An 8584-nucleotide genomic window follows, 5' to 3' on the forward strand; every position below is an offset into this window, starting at 1 on the left:
TATGGCATCAAATTAGTGTATATCCCCTCGTTTGTAAGAAAGGAACGAGTGTTTATACAACTCCTTTGTATTAATTCAAACTTATATTGATTCAAAAATGTGTACACCATTTAGAGACATATGTACATGCAGTCAGTATCATTAGGGCTTTTGAGATTTTAGATAAGCTAGATCCTTTATATTGCCAGAATTGCCAATATTTGCAAGAAATTGGTATGCTCAGCATATTGTTTCAAGGAATTTGTCCTGGAAATTTGAAGGGAAAATAAATGTTTTGGGAGTTGGTTGGGAGCCATATTTGGACCTTTCCCTCACTTATATTATAGTTAGGATATCTTTCTAATTCTATCAAAAAAATTCTCTAGGAAGGGATTAAGACTCAATGAGACTATGGAATAGGAAAAGGCTTCTTAGTTGAAAAGATAGGTTGAAATTTGGTCCGCATGATTTATATCCACATGCTTTATATCTATGGAAAAACTACTATATTAGAGTTTAGTAAGTTATTATTCTAAAATATGGTATCTTTAATATACAACTACAAGTGAGAATACCTAATAAGAAGGATTGGTGATAGTATATGACAAGAACTTATTTTCTATGAAACGAATAAACTACATTAAGGGATATGAGTCACCTCCCAGATAGCTGAAAGGATTACCAAGATTTAGACAATTCAAGATAAGAATGACAAATGGATAAAATAGTATCAAACCATATTGAAGTCGAAACATCTTTCAAGTCACAAGTTTTAGGCTAGTTTGTAATCAGTGAGTCCCTAGTTGTCAATGCAGTTCATAAAATATTAAAATAGGGTTAACTAATGGTTTTCTTACATTTTAAACAAATGAAATAGTGAAACATGTCTTTTAAAGTTGTAGATTTCGTTGAGTGCTGTGGGTATGGACCAATTTAGAATAAACAAACTTCATGCTTGGTTAGCTCAACTAGAAGGTGGCAATTCCAGGAGATTTATTGATTGTCAAACAAAATGGAAAGGAAATATAAAGTATTATTTTTCTCTCAGGGATCAATGTTTTATGGAGAAGGTAATGTATGGAAGACTTTAATGCTGCATCAACCGGTCTTGTAGAGTTAACAAAGTCTAAAGTTGATCCAGTTGCAAAATTTGCAACCAAAATGAGTTTGTATAAAAAATATATGGATTCCATGGAGTTTAGCACTAAGGTAGATATGTTGGTTATGCTTACCTATCTCGTGAGAGAGATAAAATTGCAATATATCCTTCCTAATTAATGATTTCATTAGTGTAATCATATTGTTCTTTATTTCAAGAAAGAATGTACCATTATCATAATTACACTATAAGGAAAGAAGAAATATATACTTGATTGCTTCCTAGCATAAGTGAGAGGTATTTCAATTTGGAAAGTCTAGCAGAAATAATGGTACAACACAATTAAGGGAGCAATCCAAAAGCTCGTAAGCATTGGGTGACAACATTCAACCAAAGGATGATAGATTTCAAGGTTTTTAAAAATAAAATGAGTGTGACATTGACATCCAAGTTAGGTTTTCCAAGTTGTACAAAAGTGAAATTCCAACTCTGCAAAAGGAAAAGAGCCCACAAAATCCAAGATCTTACCTTATTATTATACTCATTAATCTTCTCCTAGAGATTACACACTTCAGCCTTCAAATCAGATTGTTGTTTATTTAGGGGCAAGATGTTTTGCTGCAACTTCTTAATTTCAACCTCTAGTGCTTAAGTTAGAGGCTGCTTTGATGGTCACTCTGCCTCAATTTATTTTAATTATTGTTCCAGCTCATATCCAATAAAAAAGAATAAATATGCAAATCTAAGCTAATTAAATTTACAAAAAAATATGAAGCAAAGCAATTATTTTTCATATGAGAATTTGGGCAGAAAAACCTTGATGTTCGTCTCTTCTATCAGTAATTCATTTTCAAGTTCCTTGTTGCATTCCATTATTGACCGGCTTACCCCTAACAATTTATTTTCCTTGAGTACGAAGAAAAAATGTCAAAACACATTAAAGCCAATATACACGCTACCGCTAGGATCTCGTAACATACGATGTCCATCTCACCTGTAGCAACAGAAATTGATGAAAGTACCAAAGAACTTCATGGTACGCTCACAATTGGGCCTCAAAATGTCCTTCAAAGAGAAATCATGGGCTCCCATATCCTACATTATATTCTTGAATTTTTGAAATAGAATTAACATTTCCCACAGTTTCTCTATGTGGCTCCTCGTTTTGCAGCACGTCCAAATCATAGAAGATTAGTAATTTTGTCTTGTTCCTGCATGTAGATAAGAAAAAATAAACCCTAACCTCTAAAGCATGCCCTCATTCTTGTGAATTCAAATCCAAAAAGGTAGATGCATACATCCATAAAATCCCTATGCCTGGGTCATGTATTGAGTGAAGAAATGGTAGATATGGAGATGGTATCAAGGTTTGATTTCAGAAGTTGGTTGTGGGTAATGAGCCAAACCAAAACTCTATTAAATTACTGACAATGTCTTTTACAATTAGGATAAGAAATGAGAGAAGCCAAGCCTCTCTATATTTCTTCTTCGTCGACTCTAAATCAATGGTATGATAGAAAAGTCGTGTTTTAAATTTGAAACCACTTTGTTTCCCTCCTTTAGCTGATTGTGCATAAAGGTAATGCGTGGTGGTTTTCAAATGTTTTTTTTCCCACCCTTATCGATTATGCGTGGAGGTGGTTTGATAGAAAAGTCGTATTTTAAATTTGAAACCACTTTGTTTCCCTCCCTTAGCTGATTTTGCACGGAGGTAATGTGTGGTGGTTTTCAAATGCTTTGTTTCCCACCCTTATCGATTATGTGTGAAGGTGGTCTAATAGAAAAGTCGCGTTTTAAATTTGAAACCACATTGTTTCCCTCCCTTAGCTGATTGTGCATGGAGGTAATGCATGGTCAGGTAATGGTTTTCAAATGTTTTGTTTCCCACCCTATCGATTATGCGTGGAGGTACCACATGGTTAGATAATGGTTGTCAAATGTTGTAAATAGGGGTGGAGTTAAGTCATAAATAATTTTGATTTCTAAATTTTATTTTTATTTTTGGAGGGATAAAATTCTAATTTTTAAATTTTTTTAGGGATAAATTACTTCTATATGCCTAGTCATATATGATAATTTATCTCATTTTAAAATGTCTCTGGTGTAATTAATAATATATGTGGATAATTTAATGATTTAATTAAAATCAAATTAGAATAATAGTATATTTATATTGAGAATAATAATTATGAAACTATGACATATGTAGAACCAAAATGGGGCCATGTTTTTTGACAAAATTGATTAGAAAAAATTACGTTAGTGAAGGAGAGTAGATGATGCATGCACCATAAGCTGGGTACAATATTGTTCACTGTTGATCCCTTGATATGTGGATATGCATAGTAGAGTGTAGGAGAGGATAAGTTCACTACTATTCTTTATTGTCGATTCTCACTCCATGTAACATGCTTAAAAAAAGTTGTGCAGAAGATAAGTTGACTTTCAGTGTTGTTGTCACCCTATAACCTATCCAATGCTTTATTTTCAAAGCAATTAATTGCATGGAAGTTGTTTGGTTGCTTTCATTTAAGTTATCTTCTTGTCACATCTCGCATTTATGAAATTTCAATATCACAAAGTTGGACAAGATTTGGTGAACAAGGAGCCTCTAAACATTACGTCTATCATTAGATTTTCCCCTATCAGCCGGAGGATTATACAACATTATGGAACGACACACGCTTGTGAGTAACGTTGAACCTACTTGAGGTACTACTCTCTCAGTAGAATCAAGTTGACTAGGGTCTGCAAGAATCACCTAGATCATTGTTTGGGTCTCAACAACAATACACCCACAATGATTCCCCCAAGATTCACTCGCCCTGTAACCACTGTTTTTCCCACCCTTCTAATGTCTCTATGAAGCACTATTTGTCAAAGAGGCCACCATGCCACCTACCATTATCTTCTACACCATTAATAGTTGCACAAGGATCACATGAATTCTCTGGAGCGAATTCAACTAATCTATCTGGAGGATCTAGAGGCTTCACGACAGGAAGAGGTCCTCCTATATATGGAGGAATATAGCTAAGCCACTTCAAGATGATTGAGACACCTTGTAAATCATCAAATACAGTTAGATGAGCAACACCATTTGTTGCCAGGAGTTTTGGGCCTCCTAATTTCATATGGGGGCTATGCACTTCAAGATTGGATTAGTTGAAGGGCGAGGGAGAGCACCAATGCCAACTGCTGTCTAGGGAAATTTTGGGCAAGCCAACACACCCTCAAATTATTAATTCAATCAAAATGGGAAGGTCTAAGCCCTTATCCAAATGCTAAAACAATATGAAATGAAGGGCATGAACAAAACCCCACCCATATCAAATACTAAAGAGCTTAGTTAATAATCTTACCATTACCTAAAACCAAAACTGTTTCACAACTTTTCAACCAGATTGAAGTTCCATCCAACCATGTTTGGCAACACCCAATTTCAAGAGCATATGCACTAATTTTTTTTACAACATCTAACTTCACAAAACTACATTGCTAATTGAGTCAAGACATTGAGTTGCTTTGTGCCTTCGTAGAAAACAAAGGCACTAAAATGATGTCCAGGGAAAATTTGGACAGGCCAAGACACCCTCAAATTATTAATTCAATCAAAATAAAAAGTTCTAAGCCCTCATCTAAATGTTGAAACAATATGAAATGAAGGGCCTGAACAAAACCCCACCCATATGAAATATTGAAAAGCTCAATTAATAATATTACCATTACCTAAAACCAAAAATGTTTCATAATTTTTCAACCCTCAAGTGGACTAGCTTGAAAAATTTAAATAGTGATTACTTCGTCTGAATTTAAATACTTTTCATTTTTTTTCAAAGTTGTGCATATGCATCTTGCATACCTGCTTGACTCAATGACTTCTTCAACTTTGTCGTAGTTTAAATAGGTAATTGCACTCCTCTAGCAATTGCTTCCATAAAATACTTTATTGCTTCTAATGCTCTTCGTGAGTCCCAAAACCAATAAATTCTTTTTGTTAAATTTCTATTGCAGTTAGTCAATTTCTTCAAATTTATGGGGGAATTTAAACGTATAATAACGAAAGATTATAAAGTACTGAAATATGCGATTAAACAGGATTCGAAGGCAATTTTAATACCTTTTAGAATAGAGAGTGGCTGGAGGCTGGATATGAGTGCTAAAATACATGAATCCATCTGTTCCAGTAAAAGAGATCTGGTAGAAAGAACCCAACAACATTCCCACTCTTCTCTCGTTCTGATCTGCGTGCATGGGTTAAGTGGGTTGTCCTTCTCGCCTCTCTTATCCAAAAAGGTCGAGCACAACCATGTCTATAGACATGAGTCAATACTTTTTTCTCTATTAGCGAGGATGGAATCTCAGGGTTTCCATCACGACGACCTCCAGATAAGGAATCCGCGGCAAGTCATCTTCCTCCACCGATGTCTTGTTCCTAGTGACGCTGATGATCTCATCATATAATCTCACTTATATGTCTTGACAGATCATTAGATTCACCAACAACTACTGTAGGGCTGATGTGGTTGTGTCACCACCGGCTAACATGATTTTCGAGCACAGCGTAACAAGCTCGTCATCGTTGAGGCTTCAGACTCCGTTCAGCCTCAATCTACGTGTTCACGTATGCACAACCGGCTAGAAGCGGTGCGTCACGACGCTTGTTTATGAGCCCCACCAAGAGTTCCTTGTGCCTCCGATTTAAGTCCACTAAATGCACCATGCGCCGCTGGAAGAAACACTCCAAAATCCTAAATGGTATCCCGCCAAATATATTGCGCCGCTGAATGTTTTCCGGCACCATATCTCACAAGATACGCTTCATGGAGTTCAGCATCTCCTCGTCTGACTTGTTGCCAAAACAGATGCATAGGAGCATGCAGAAGACTGCGGTTCGATAATGCTCCATGACTGTCACCAATCCCCCATTACGAGTCTCTTCGTTCTGCAGGTTTTCTATGAGGCAGTCTATGCTCCAGTGCCTCGCCTCCCCAAAGGCCTTCATCACTGAAGGGTTCAAGGCTTCACTAACCAAATTCCTGCGGCTGAACCGATGGTCTGCTGGTTGCTATTGAGAATTTTCTACATCCCGCGGGTGGGCAGGTTATCAGCAAAGACAGAACCCTAACCCCTATTTCCTCGCCTCGAATTGAACATTAATGGTACCGAAACCCTCAAGATCAACATCAGAGTCGACTGATGTTGGATTCCCAATCCCCCGACGTTGAATGGAGGCTAAAACAGGATAATTTCATACAGGATCAAGGATACATTCCCTGGTTGGTCATGGCGGCCTTGTTGAACGAATGCCTCCAGTTGTCGGGCTTTATATTGAAGAACCGAAAGATTAGATAAAAGAACATGAGTTGTGGCGTTGAAGGCGCCGACCACTTCCGACACTGAGCCTAAATTGCTTCCCTACAACGACCCCTCACCTTGCTGAGGGAAATGCGAAGGCAGTTGTCTATATAATGCGACTTTTTGGAAGTTTTTTTTGATGGGTTTTTCTGGTCAAAATCCAGCAGTAATTTATTGGAATCGCAAGTTTGATAGTTAGTTTCTCCACAATTAAAGTGTACCAGGAGTTTTTCAGGGTGCTGAATCGAAATATGCAGTTAAAAAACCATTTTAACGATTTAACCTCAATTTCTTTCGCCGAATTCCGGAATCTCCAAAAAATCGCATTATAGACAACTCCAATGCAAAGGGGACTAAAATTGTCCATAGTGCTTCTCGAGGAGGATCCGACAAGTCTTTGAAGATCGATCATCTAGGTTCCGAAGCTCAAAATTGGGCGAGTCGAAGAGTTCAGAAATTTGATTTCTCCACAGGTCAACACTGTGCTGTTATGATTTCTGATTGGCAACACAGCTTCAGCTCCTATGAACTTAGACACCGCAAAATTCTATATGTTCAAATCTTACTGCTTTCTATATAAAGAGACACAATTAGGGCAGGGGCCAAAAAATTGAAAAGCCCCCTTGGAAGTCGGCGGCATGAAGATGAACTTTTGTTATGCGTTAATATAGTTTTTTTTTATTTGCGACCCCCACATTGTTCCTGCGAAGATCTCCTCCTTTGCACAATCTTAAAAGCCCCAAGGTACCTTCCATGTATTCCCACGGATTTATTGGGCAAGGTACCTTGCATGCATTCCCATAGATCTATTGGGCATTCTATTTTAGGAAGGATTTTAGTAAAACGAAGGGACCATTTAAACTTTCTATTTTATGATTATTTTTAGCAAAGGTTTTTTAAGTTGGGTTTTTTATAATTATTTTAAGTTGGGAATGCTTGTTTTTTTTCCAAAACGGAGGGACCATTCAAATTTTCATTTTAGTGATTACTTTTAGGGTTTATTAATTACATAAGGGTGTAATTATAATTATATGAGGGTGTGTATTTCTCAGTGCATTTAATTTATTTAAATTTAATAATTTAAGATTGGTAGGTTGGTTTTTTTGGGTTAGTGTAATTTGTTTTGATTAAATAATTTATTTTTATAAATCAATTTAGATTTATTTTAGCTTCTGATTTAACAAGTATATATATATACACACTCTTTTGCATAATAATAATAGTGTTGGCACTATTGTTGGCAAAATCATGGATTGTCAAAATCCCGAGCCCAAAGGCAATGGTAAATTGACTATTTTACCTCACACAAGAAGATCCACATGGAAGAAGAGCAAGGAGATTAATCTACCTCACACAAAATTACTTCCTCAACTTCAAATCTGGTACTATTCATTCTTCAAACAACCATAGTGAACTCACTGCCCCTACATTGGTTCTACTACTTTCTCTTGAAAAATGAATTTCTCAAATACAAGTCCTAGGGGATTCCCTCCTCGTGTTACAATGGATGAAAAATGATGTTGAGCTAAGAAAATTCTTGTTACAACCCATGTTTCAAACTTTAAAGACATCAAAAAATTGAAATCTTTTTTTATTCACTTCACTTTCATTTGTGATAAAGTAGCTGGAAGGCATGGTAATAAAGGTATTATTTCAATAGTTTTGCCCAAACAAGATATGCCCTATTTGCAAAATGGAATACCATTTGATATGGTATTGAATCCATTAGGGGTACCGTCACGAATGAATGTAGGACATATCTTTGAATGTTTGCCCGGTTTAGCAGGAAACCCGATGAACAAACATTATAGAATAACACCTTTTGACAAAAAATACGAGCGAGAAGCTTCGAGAAAACTAGTGTTTCCTGAACTTTACAAAGCTAGTGAGCAAACAACTAATCCATGGGTATTCGAACCATATCATCCTGGAAAACATAGATTAATTGATGGAAGAACAGGAGATGTTTTTGAACAACCTGTTATAATAGGAAAAGCTTATATGTCGAAATTGAGTCATCAAGTTGATGAGAAAATACATGCACCTTGAGTGGACCTTATGCACGGGTTACACAACAACCTCTTAGAGGAAAATCCAAACGAGGGGTGCAACGAATAGGAGAAATGGAAGTTTGGGCTCTAGAAGGTT

Source organism: Pinus tabuliformis, chromosome 8, assembly GCF_031772625.1.
Source record: "Pinus tabuliformis cultivar Carrire ecotype Pingquan chromosome 8, CPIR1, whole genome shotgun sequence".
NCBI lineage: Eukaryota > Viridiplantae > Streptophyta > Pinopsida > Pinales > Pinaceae > Pinus > Pinus tabuliformis.